The 13,901-nt window shown below is 37.0% G+C and overlaps 1 non-coding gene across 1 annotated transcript; it reads left to right on the top strand.

Moving 5' to 3' along the window:
- The first annotated feature begins 13,625 nt into the window (after positions 1-13,625).
- TRNAV-AAC (transfer RNA valine (anticodon AAC)) lies at positions 13,626-13,699 on the top strand. The gene has a single exon. It is a non-coding gene; the product is annotated as a tRNA-Val (tRNA).
- The last annotated feature ends 202 nt before the right edge of the window (positions 13,700-13,901 follow it).

The following is a 13,901-nucleotide window of genomic DNA, read 5'->3' as shown; positions in this document are numbered from 1 at the left end:
ATGTTGACTTAGGATATAAGCCAATGTTGTGACGGATGTATGTTGTTAATTTTTAATGTATGCATGTTGACTTAAGATAGCTATGTAATTTTATTGTTAAAAATTTGAATTATTGTTAATAATATTTTTAAAAATTGGAATTTTTGTAAATTAGATTATTGTTAAATGTTAATTAGAATAGATATGAATTAGACTAGATATGTAAAATGAAAAATAAATCATGTTAGTTTATGTTAATTGAAAAAGTAGTTATTGTTGTATGTTTTGTTTTTAATATTGTTAAAATTATTGTTCATATTGACCTAGTACCCGTTCAAAAATTACTCACTAGGAGTAATTTTTGAATAGTCCCCGTTTTGGGACTGTCTTTGTACGCTTTAAGTCACTTAGGTAGTAAACATATGCTTGTGATTTGTTAATGAGAAAAGAGTTTGGTGACAATTCCTTTAATGTTCTCTAAATGCACGTGTAGAGTAATTATTTATTCTACATTGTGTATTTGGAGAACGGATGGGAATTGCTGTCGAATTTTTTTCCTCATTAATAAATCACAAGTACATGTTTGCTAGTGACTTGAAACGTACATTGATAGGTTTAGGTTGGAGTGATAAGGACCCAATTCAAAGAAATACAATATTTATATTGGTTAAAATGTTAAATTATTGTGTATTATTCTTGATTTTGATTGTTGTTAGGTTATTATCCTTTTTAATGACATATATAAATGTGTAGATACATAATAACAAGAAAAGATTAGAATGGCAGTGGATGTATGAAAGATTAGACGAAAAAAGAAACCCAAGAAAGCATTTGCAGAGGGGGTGAAAGAGTTTATTAAATTCGCGGAAGGAAGAAGTGAGTACAAGAATTTAGGTGAAATGAGGTGTCCGTGTAAGAAATGCAAAAACCTAGGTTTTAAAAGGAAAGCAGATGTTCAAATTCATCTTTGGTCGTATGGTTTCGCCGACAATTATTATGTATGGCCATATCACGGTGAGAAACTACCTAGTACAAATGCTAGTGAGAATCCTTACCCTGAGTTTGTGGAAAATGCATTGCGTGATACCGTTGACCAAATTTTGGAGGATCGACTTAATCCCGATGACCTTAACGATGAAGAAGTGCGTTATGAAACCCCGAACCTCCAAGTTTCTTCGTTCTTTAAAATGTTAGATCAAGCCGAACAGCCGGTGTTTGAGGGAAGTGATATGAGTTTGTTGCAAGCAGCTGCTAGGTTGTTATCACTCAAATGTGAGAACAACATATCTCTTAGATGCGCTAATGGTTTTGTGTCGTTCATTGGTGACATAATTCCAAAGGAAAATCAAATGGCGCGCAATTTTAATGAGATTAAAAAAGTTCTGAAGGGACTCCAACTTCCCCATGAAAAGATTGATGCATGTCTCAATGGATGCATGCTTTTCTGGGAGGAAAATTCTAATCTTGAAGAATATACAAAGTGTCGTGCATCTCGGTATAAAGGTAAAAAGAATTCAAGTGGGAGGCGAATTCCATGTAAACAAATAACGTATTTCCCACTTGCGCCAAGGTTACAACGACTATATGCAACCAAGCACATAGCAGGTGAGATGAGTTGGCACTACAAAAACTCTCGATTAAGAGAAAGGAGGACAATGGCACATCCAAGTGATGGAGAAGCGTGGAAGAATTTCGATAGAAAGAATCCAGATTTTGCAAGTGAACCCCGGAATGTTAGGCTAGGTTTGTGTACGGATGGATTTCAACCTTTTGGGCAGTTTGGGACGAAATACTCTTGTTGGCCCGTGATTGTGACTCCGTACAACTTACCTCGTTAGCTATGCATGAAGAGACAATTTCTGTTCTTATCTGTGCTAGTTCCCGGTCCTAAGAACCCTAAGTTAAATTTAGATGTTTTCCTCCAACCGTTGATCAAAGAGTTGAAACAACTTTGGGAAACCGGTGTGGACACCTACGATGTATCTAAGAAACAAAATTTTCAATTAAAGGCTGCATTAATGTGAACGATCAACGATTTCCCGGCATATGGCATGCTTTCTGGTTGGTCCACAAGTGGATATCGTGCATGTCCTTATTGTCCAGAAAATGATCATAGATCTTTTTGGCTTAAAAATAGCAAAAAGGTTTGTTGGTTTGATTGTCACCGTGAGTTCTTAAGACCTGACCATCCTTTCCGCGACAATTGTAAGCATTTTCTTAAAAACAGAAAAACTGAGAATCGCATAGCCGCATCGAAACTAACGGGTGATGAAGTGTGGGAATCCGTAAAAGACTTGCCTAAAATAGTTGATGCTTCTGATCAAGAATTGAAAAGATTGAAAGATCAGAATGAAGGTTGGTGGAAACAAAGCATATTCTGGGAACTTTCCTCCGGAAAACGTTCTTTGATTCGACACAACTTAGACGTTATGCACATTGAGATAAATTTTTTTGAACAACTTATCAACACCATGATGGATGTACCAGGTAAAACTAAATTTGGCCCTAAGGGTAAAGAAGACTTTAATGAACTTTGCTATAAACGGCCCACATCATCTAGGTTTATTTTATCAACCGCGGAGAAAAAGGCTCTATGTGAGTGGGTTGCTAATTTAAAATTCCCGGATGATTATGCTTCAGATTTGAGTCGGTGTGTTGACCATAAAAAGATGGTGTTACATTCCATGAAAAGTCATGATTGTCATGTCTTTATGGAACGACTACTCCCCATTGCCTTGAAAGAGTTGCTCCCGAACGGTCCTTGGAATGCAATAACTGAGATAAGCCAATTTTTTAGAGACCTGTGTACTTCTACGATTAGAGTTGATTCTATCGAACGTCTGGAGTCAAACATTGCGGAGATAATATGCAAGTTAGAGAAGATATTTCACCCGTCTTTTTCGGTTCCATGGAGCATTTGTCTCTTCACCTACCTTATGAAGCGAAAGTTGGAGGACCTGTTCAATATCGATGGATGTATCCATTTGAGAGATTTCTTAATCATTTAAAAAAAAAGATTGGCAACAAAGCTCGGGTGGAGGGTTCAATATGCAACGCTTTTTTGTTAGAGGAAATTTCAAATTTCTGTTCTTTTATTTCGAAGATCACATTGACATAAAAGCAAAAGACTTAGATGTTGGTATAAATTCCGATGACCAGTTGAAATCTAAGTTACCCGAGTTATTCAATGATGACATGGGAACTACAACCAGAAATGTATACGAGAGGTACTTAATCGAGAAAGAGTATGAAGAAGCTCATTTTTATGTGCTAAGGAACTGTGGAGATTTTTTAGAGACTTATGAAAAGTAAGTTAATACTTCATCATTACTCAATTATTTTTTAATTATCAAATTAGATCGAATTTATAGGTAATAAATAACTAAAACATTCTTTCCCTACTTATAGGGAATTTGAGACACATATCAAAATCAATTTTCCTGATGTCACATCCACTGATGATGTTTGGGCATCACATGACAAATGTTTTCCGAAATGATTCCGAAATCAAGTAAGTGATGATACATTTTCTTTCAAATTGAACTACACATTTAGATTTCTTATTAGATATTGAAAAAATTATAACAACTTAATTAACATTTTTTTATTCATAGGTTCATAGATTGAAGGATCATCTAATAATAGCTTTAGCATTGGGTCCTAGTAACATGGTGAAGTCTTGGAGACGGTATTCCATCAACGGCTATAAGTTTCGAGCTTTTAAGGAGGGAGTTGATGTTTCGAAGTCTACGTTAAGCAATGGGGTTTCTGTGAATTCAACTGAAGGGTTGGACTACTATGGAACCCTAAATGAAGTAATTGAGCTTTCTTATTATGCCGAGCAAAGGGTTTATAGGGTTATATTGTTTAAATGTGATTGGCTTGATAATTCCTCACAAGGACTTAGTATCCATAAGGTTTATGGACTTGTAGATGTAAACGAGAAAAAGAAACTTCGTGGACATAACCCATTTGTGGCAGCTTTTCAAGTCGATCAAGTTTGTTATACTCCTTATCCAACCATTAAGAAAGGTAATCAAGGTATTCAGTGGTCCGCGGTTTTTAAAATCAAGGCAAGATCACAAGTTGATGCTCCTATTGAAGAAAGTGTCTTTCAAGAAGATGTGGTTGTGAATGATCACTCAATTTCACCGATTTTGTTGGAAGATATAGAGGGTGAAGATGTATACGAAGTGGCGGTGGAAAGAGGTCAAGGGAATATGACGAGACATCGGAGAAGAAGGAGATGAAGATGAAGTTGAAGAACTTATTAGATACGAAAATGAGGAATCAGAGGAAGAAGTAGGAGTGCTTTTTTTAGATGATGAACCTGTTTTGATTTGTAGTGACAGTGATAGTGAGGAGGGCTAGTTGTAATTGTACAATTATTAATACATTTGTAAAAAAGTTAAAGTTTAAACATTCAATAAAATTTGCCCTCCGTTTTTAATTACTTGTCGTTCTAGCCTATTTGGTTTTTTGTTTTATACATGTCGTTTTAGCTTAACATCAATAGTGTGTTTCAATTTCCAAGGTTTGGTTATAAGAAACCTCTCAATTCAGCCAATAAAATGCATTAAAGAAGAGGCAAGTGGTAATTAGTTCACAGTTTTCCATTGGACACATGAACACCAAATAAAACAATAATAGTAAAAAGTAGTATAGTTGCAAATCTTAATTTGTGTGAATCAAATTAAAACGATATATACCCTGTTTTTCATAGTTAGTGTTTGTTTCAATTATTTATATATACCCTGTAGAAATGGTTGATTTGAACTAACGAGTTTTTCTTTGAACTACCAATTTGAATTGTTTTCATGCAGTGATTATGCCGAACATTTTTCGCCGTGTTTTTGGGAGCAATAGTAATGCATCTCAACATGATCGGGAGGACGAGGAGGTTGAGGATGAGGAAGATCCTGATCCTCCATCACGAAGACAGGAGGACATGCAGGTGACTCTCTCATCGGCCCGTGCTCGGCCAGATCATTTTTGGTAAGTTTATGTTAATTTTTTTATTTTTAAAACTTAACATTTACAGTTTTAATTTCAAATATTTATGTGTTTTTCAGGTAGGATGACGAACCAATCAAGAAATATGTTACTTGGTCGTTCACCCGTAACACAGGAGATGAGTACTTCATTAGGTGGGTTGAAGCGAGTAACGCATACGACGTCGAAGATGTGGAATTACTTTGCGGTAATTATGTTTTTCAATAATAATTTTCTTAAATTTATAATAATTTTCTTAAGTTTATAAGAATTTTCTTAAGTTTTATATAACTAATTTCACACTTGTTTTTGAAACAAACTCATGTAAGATCCATTGATCCTGAATATGATCCTGTGCCTGAGTGGCAGTCGAGGGTAACGAGGCGGATTACCACTCTTATTAATGGACTAAAATATAATAAGAAAAAGCCAAAGTGGGTGCCTGTTACTTGGTGGGAGAACCTTAGGAATAGGCCACAAGATCCTACTTTTGCCAAACATTCGAAAATCAACACGGCAAATAGGAAGTCGGGTGGTAAAGATGGGAAAGCATTGGGCAACCACACTCTTGGTCGAAAGAGTTGCTCTGATGCTTTCAAGAAATTGGTAAATATTGTTTATATTGCTTTTAAAAAGTGGTTAATATATATGATTGACAAATATATACTTGATTTTACTTGTTTCCATATTAATTTCAGGGTCAAGAGGCCAACCCCCACAAGTTGTTCACGAAGACGAAGAAAAATAAGAAGGGCAAGTGGGTTAACCCTCAAGCGGCTGAGATTGACGTAAGTTTTTGTATTCAATTTAATATTTATTTTTATTACAAAGAACGATAATATCTTTCTTATAAAGATAGGTATATATATATATATATATATATATATATATATATATATATATATATATATATATATATATATATATATATATATATATATATATATATATATATATATATATATATATATATATATATATATATATATATATCATTTCTGACGATTTTGTCTCTTTTTTCAGCGTGATTTCCATGCGGAGATGAGTCAACCATTGCCACCTGGACAGTCTCCCGACGAGATTCGGGCGTACTACAAGGCTGTAGGAGGCTTTGATGAGAAGAACCGGATGTTTGGAACCGGAGATAAAGGGGCCGAAATGTGGTATGATCTTCCTACTAACAAAGCTGGCCGACGGTCTTTCTCTTATGCTCCTAGCATGATTTCACAGTTTTCCACCCAAATGAATGATGAGCGAGCCGCTCGAATTGCTCTTGAAAGAACCGTTCGTGAACAAAGCTGAACAAATGGCGGCAATGCAAAAGGCTTGGGCTGATATGCAAGCATCTCAACCCCTAAACAAGTGTTCACAATTTACTCCACATAGGCGGGATGACTTTGCGGATGGTGATCACGGGTTTGGAGGTAGTGGTAGTTTTATTGAGCCTATAGGTTAGAGCCTTTAGGTTAGAACCTTTAGTTTGGTTAGTATTGTCGTCTAGTAGGGAGTATGAAAAACATGGTAAGACAATTCTCTTTCGTGTTTAATTAGTAAGACAATGTACGAATTTGACTATCTTTTTATGTAAAACATTTTGCGTTCAATTCTCTTTTGTTGTCTATTGATTCCCGCAATAGCGGTCGACGTGAAAATGGATTCCCGCTTGGCGGTCGACGATTGTATGTGTTTTGCAGGTTTTGGTTATATTTGAAACGATGCAAATAGGCATCGTGGCTGTATTTGAAACGATGCAAAAACGATCGTGGTAGGGCAAAGAGTTCTTTTTTCCGATCCCGATTTTTCATAGAACCGACGGAAATTCCGTCAGTAATTCTAAAATACCGACGGAATTTCCGTCACTGCCTGTTTTTCCTCATTTTTCCAGAATTAACCAGGAACTGCCACGTGTCCCAATAACTGACGGAAATTCCGTCAGTAAAAAAAAAACTGACGAAAATTCCGTCACGTCCATCTTTTTAATGTGATTTCAAAAATTACAAGGAATCGCTTACGTGTCTCAAAAAATCGACGGAATTTCCGTCGATGAAAAAAAAGCGACGGATTATTCGTCACTTGCCAGCTAGAAATAAGGACGGTTTTCCCGTCAGTGATCCGTCAGTGTTTTTGAGTACCGGCGGAAATTCCGTCAGGACAAGTTTTTTACTGACGAAATAAGCTGACCCTGATTCCTGACGGAATTTCCTGAGTGTAAATGTGATGTTTTACGAGTGTAAATGTAGTATTTTAAGTGTAAATTTGAAGGTCTACGAGTGTAAATTTGAAGGTTTAAAAGTGTAACTTTGGTCTTTTAAGTGTAACTTTGATCCTTTACAACTGTAACTTTGTCCTTTACGAGTAAAACTTTAGTCCGACTACCAACAAACACCACCAGCATCGTCCTCCACCACCAACTCATATCCACAAAAAATATGAGTGCAAATTTATATAATTTTAACGAGTGTAAATGTAAAGAGATACGAGTGTAAATGTAAAGAAATATGAGTGTAAATGTAAAGAATGCATGTAAATGTAAAGAAATATGAGTGTAAATGTAAAAAAAAATACGATTGTAAATGTAAAAAATATGAGTATAATAAATATATTTATTAGATCTAAGAATAAAAATCATGATAATACGATTTTTTTTCAAAAATATGCTATATATTTATTAGATCTAAGAATAAAAATCATGATAATACGATTTTTTTTCAAAAATCTAGTATATATTTATTAGATCTACGAATAAGATCAACAAAATATACTTAAATAATAAATAATATACTTCATATTTGGTAAATTAACAAAATCTATGAACAATTTATTATACTTTAATAGATGTAAAATAGTATGACTGTAACTTTAATAGATTACGAATGTAAATGTAAAAAAATACGAGTGTAAATGTGAAATAATACGAGTGTAAATGTCAAATTATATGAGTGTAAATGTAAAATAATATGAGTGTAACTTTAATAGATTAAGTGAAAATCTGGACAATAACAATATCTATGTGATTATTTTTCAAAAATCAACTATATATTTATTAGATCTAAGAATAAAATATGATAATTGTGTTTAAAAAAAACGAGACCAAATCTAAAAATAATAAAAAAGAAAACAAAAAAAAGCGTAAAAGTGCAAATGATACGACACAAACACACACCACCAACTCTGACTACAACAACAACAACGGAGCCAACACCACCATCAACACCACACTACTACGATCCAACAACACCCACCAAACACCTCGAACTGGAAAAAAAAAGGCGAAAAGGTTGCGGATGGCGGCGAGCGAAGGCGTCGTCGCCTTTCTCTCTTTCTCTCATTTTTTTATGGTTGGTTGATTGTGACGGCGGCGTTGGTGTTGTTCTTGTTGTTGGTTGTCGATGGTGGGATTGTTGGTGGTTGAGGAGGTATGGTTCACATATGGAAAAATAAGAAGGGGAGGGAGATGGTAGAGGTCGGTGGAGGCATTGTGGGGTGAGGTGTTCGGAGGAGGGCAGGAGGAAGGACGGTGATGGGTTGTTGTCGTGGGGTGTTGTTGGTGGCGGAAGTCGTGGGGTGAGGTGGTCGGAGGAGGGCAGGAGGAAGGACGGTGATTGGTTGGTTGATTGTGACGGCGGCGTTGGTGTTGGTTGATTGTGACGACGGTGTTGGTATTGTTCTTGTTGTTGGTTGTCGATGGTGGGGTTGTTGGTGGTTGAGGAGGTGTGGTTCAGATCTGGAAAAAAAGAAGGGGGGAGATGGTGGAGGTCGGTGGAGGCAGTCGTGGGGTGAGGTGGTCGGAGGAGGGTAGGAGGAAGGACGGTGATGGGTTGCTGTCGGCGTCGGTGTGGTAGGTGGTGGTTTCGGGGGTGAAGAAGTGGGGTTTTTTTTGTGTTTTGATTTTATTTGGGTTTTAGTGAGAGGATTTTTGGGAAGTTTTGATTTTATTTGATGGAATGATATTTGTGTGATAGGAGAGAGAAGTGAGTGGAAAAAGAAGGGTTATATAGTGACATTAAGGTTTGATTAGTGATGGTAGTGAGGGAAAGTGTTTAATTAGCATTTATCCCCTACTTTTTGCACTAATCCCTTGCTTTTTGTCTTCAATCTAAACCCTTAATCTCATCTTTTCAATGGCCCTAAAGAGGACTTATGGACTCAATGAATTTTGGTGGACTAAATGATCCGACTTAAATATACCATATCACAAAAGTACTCAACAAACTCACCCATCACAATTCCAATTACTACTTGACCAACAGTACAACTAGTACAAGACTTACAACTTACCAGTATCATTATATACAAAGACGGACAATTACTTTATAAACTACTACGCATACAAGACTTAGAGCTCATTATTATCATCACATTATCCAATACTGTCATGCAAGTCTAGAGATGTCAGCGGGGCGGGTACAAGTGGGTATCGCCCCGCACCCGCCCGATTGGGCGGGGATGGGTAGATCTTTGGCGGGTGGTGGGGCGGGTGCCGGATGCGAAAAATGTACCCGCCATGGGTCATGGGGCGGGGATGAATTTTGCATCTTACCCATCTAATACCCGCCTACCCGCCAATCATTAAAAAAACTAGTAGGATGATAATTTTATAAATTTTATTTAGTTATAATTAAGACATAATGTTAATAATAACTATTTTATAAAGTTTTTTACTAACTTATTTGGTGAAAAAATAAAAATATAAAGATAATTTTTAAAAAAAAATGGAAATTAACATGATTAAACAAGTTCTATATTAATACAAAGCTCACATTTCACCAAAAAAAAACATGATTAAACCAACTTTTAAGAAAAAAATTATCGAATAAAATTATGGTGTAGCGGGTTAATGAGTAATAAGCGGGGCGGGTACAATTTTATATTTCCACCCGTTGGGGCCGGGATGGTTTTGGAAACTTGTACCGCCACGGGTGGTGGGGCGGGGATGGGTACGAGTTTTTCTTGGTGGGTACGGGTACGGGGGAGCCTATATCCACCACCGCCCCGCCCCAATGACATCCCTACATGCAACCTTCACCATCTCCACTATATCCATGCACCTTTCACTCAACCACAAACCTATACAATTCATCATCACAATTACACGTACTAGACATTACCTGCAGAGACTCCATCACAGTTATTTCTAACTTATCTAACAAACACACTAAGCACATAATTTCCGACTCGATATTTCTATACCCGGTGACTGGTTTAAGCAAAATGGGACGTGATTTTGAAATTAGGGCCCTACTCACCCAAAATCAAGCATCAGCTGGGGCTCCCACTATACATACACCAGGTACATTTTATTAGACTCACTATGTTCATTGGGCTCATTAGTTACAAGTTCCAAAATCGTCGCTCTAATACCACTTTGTAACACCCCTATCTACCAAGGAGCCTTAATAAGACATTCCCTAGTAGATAAAGGCGTTACCATCTCGGTTGACCAAGATCTGTAATAATCAAATGTCGATAAAAAAACAATTATATTAATTACAAGTGATTTAATCAAACAACAGATACAAAAGATACAACTCAAGACTACTATCAGCTATGTGAAACTATCTCAACCATGACTCGTGATAGACTCATCCCTCCAAGCACTTAGCTGTGATCCTTACACCAACCTGCTAAGACTAACTGCTCACCATAGTGGATCATGGCAGACACAACACAACAAAATCACACAAGGTCAGTAACTTAGGTAACCAATACAACATCAGACACAACACAATTACAACATTACACACACACACCACCTCCTCCAACCAGCCACACATCTCTGACTGCCCGAAAGTCCAGTCCTGCCAGTGGGGGACCGTAGCCGTTCCCACCTAAATCCCGCTCATCTTATCCGAGCGATAAACCCATGTTCCTTAATGTGCACATCCCTTCTATGGCGAATTCAAGAGAAGGCGAATCAAGGGCGTGAAGCCACTCCCGCAAGTGACTCCACTCAGCCGAGGACGCACCTCGAGAAACACAGATAACAATCACAACCAGCTGTATAAACAACAATCACCATCACCCATTTCAACACAATGTTAAACACTATCACAACCAACCATCACAGTGACACCAAATCCAATTATATACCAACGAAAGACTCTCTAGACAATCAACGATCCTGAATAGGCGAACCTACCTTTAGCAAACCGCAATGATTCAGGCGTCCGATCACAAGATAACAAACAACCAGCAAAAAAACCAATAACAACCATCGTAACCATCTATTACTACTACCACAACTATAATCAAATCAAATGAGACGATGATGATGATGACAACATACCTACATAAAGCAATCCGGCGTCAACACACTACCTCAAGCATCCCCTTCCTAAGGTGTAACCACTCTCAAAGGTCTTAAGGAGGTGATTCGTGGTGAAGGAGAAGTGGAATGACGGCATTTAGGTTTTGGAAGAAAGGAGAAATGATTTGGGTTTCACGATTATACAATTTATAATTCCCATTGTAAACCCGTTACTCGATCGAGTAACCAACTTACTCGATCGAGTGACGTCTACTCGATCGAGCTCCCAAGCTACTCGATCGAGTGGCCTAAGCTAGATCGAGTAACGCGCACACAAAGACTCACATCGTTACGGGTCATCACTCTTAAGGTTTCCGAAGATCAAGGTAAGTGTCTAAGGTCACCACGTCGGTTAACGGGTCCCTAATAGGACGGGTATTACAGACGAGGTCCAAACTTTCACCAACCCTAAATCCCAACAGCTTTCCTAAATCTTTGGTCTTTCTTTCTTCCGCAATTCTATTATTATCGAAGTCATCGTCAGATCAAGGTTTAATGCTATCATCTGAATTTATTTTCGCCCTATTTGCAATTTCATCTCTTAATAATTGGTCCGTTGCTTTCTTGGTTGACTTATTTTTTGAAACTTCAATGCTCTTACAATTAAACTCCTTTGCGGAAGACTTGGAGTTCCTCATGAACTCACTCATTTACTTAGAGTGACGTAAGACATGCTTACTCATTTATTACTTCATACTGACTTCTTGTATTTATGCAATTTGCCACACCGCAAATAAATTATTGCGTCCGCCCCTGGCCCTAGGCCCATACTACACAAGCCAAATGTTTTTGCGACGAAAATCCCTCACTCAAAATTTTATACTCCCTCAGTTTTGGTCATTTGTTTACCTTTGGTTTTAAAGAGAATATGGTCAATTATTAGATGGCAAGTGGACTGAATTGAGTGTATAAGATCAAACTGCTCATCAAATATATTTTCAAAATAGATAAGTAACATTGACTGATACCCCTTAAAATGAAAAGAAAGGTAAGCAAATGATCGGTCCGGACTAAGTAATAATTTGTATTGTGATACTACTGATAAGATTTCTAATATGTACGAGTACTAGCAATGTTCATTGAATCATTGTCCCCGAATTGCCCATTTCAATACGAAAAGGAGGGGACGAGTGAGTTAGTTCTGGGCTTCTGGCCTCTGGGGCTAGGAGGGGAGGTCGCCCGAAAGAAATAATTGAAAGTTTTAGTTAAAATTTTCCGTTTTTTGCATGTTCGCTCTATTATATTTGCAATTCGCCCCGCTGAAATATTTCACTCCACAATCCTGTCCCAATCCTTGCACAACTGCAACATCGTCGATCCAAGAGCAGGCTTACCGGATTTAAGTCAAGCTCTTGGGAGACTGACTAGTACCGGTAGTTGTAGATTCCAACATTTCATCACAACTAACGTGTTCCTTGCAAATTGCAATATTATTATGAAACCGTATCACAGGAATACAGGATAACTTTTGCAAAAATGTATTGGTGTCACTTATATAAAGTACGAAGTATTATCGTGTAATTGTATAAAGTGTCTTAATTTTATGCGAGTTCAATTACACTTTTTATCTAAATCTTACTGTGTTCGATTTCATGCAGTATTGTTATATGCCCTTTAATTGTGATTTACTTGTATATATTTCCACAAAATCTTTCATCACCTTTATGCATCTCACATCCATACTAGAAGATTTGCGTATTAATCACGGGTATATAAAACAGATAATTATAGGCCCTGTTTGGTAAAGAGCAGATTAATATTAGCATAAATAGATTTAGAAAGCAGATTTGACTAGCTGAATGATTTAATAAGTTGAGTAGTAGATTTATTTAGCAGAATTATTTTAGAGGTGTTTGGTAATTGACAGTTTTAGCTTAGCAGATTGTTTAGATCCTTTGTAAAATGACACATGAGGATATGCACAAATTATTTAATAAACATATAAAAGGAAGGTTAATATTTTTTAAGGGGTAAAGAAACAATTTTTTTTCTTTCTAATCCGCTAACCCAATATGCTGGTAGGAGCAACATATTGCAAAATAGCATATTGGACCCCAATATGTTATTTCAATATGGTATTAATCAAAAACTTCATAGTCTTTTTAGAGAATAATCATCAAGATAGAGTATTTTTTTTTTTTTTTATAACGAGGAGGTTGGATCCTCCCCGGCACGCGCCAATACCATGCTAACCAACACGTACCATGTAAGCTCAATCCACGGGGTTACCTCTCACTGGAAGACATGTGGCCAAGTCTCTTCCTCTAGGGAGATTCGAACCCGGGACCTCGCAGTCCATCTTTCGGATGTTTTGAGGGTACCCGGATCTAAAAATTGGAGCAACGAAGGTGTTGTGGTGTAGTTGGTTATCACGTCAGTCTAACACACTGAAGGTCTCCGGTTCGAGTCCAAGTGACGCCACTATTTTTTTTTTTTTTTTTTGGCTTTTCCATTCTTGTAGTCCCCGGGCCTCACCATTTGACTGTCTTTCAATGGGCAGAACTGTAGAAGTCTCCAAAATGAAGCCATCTACAACGCACTGCTACTTCAATTTTTCATCATCTTTATATGCATCTCACATCCCGTACTAGAAGATTTGCGTTTTAATCACTTGTATATATAA

Source organism: Silene latifolia, chromosome 6, assembly GCF_048544455.1.
Source record: "Silene latifolia isolate original U9 population chromosome 6, ASM4854445v1, whole genome shotgun sequence".
Classification (NCBI taxonomy): Eukaryota; Viridiplantae; Streptophyta; class Magnoliopsida; order Caryophyllales; family Caryophyllaceae; genus Silene; species Silene latifolia.
The sequence above is the reverse complement of the archived record's forward strand: the minus strand, read 5'-3'. Positions and strand labels throughout refer to the sequence as shown.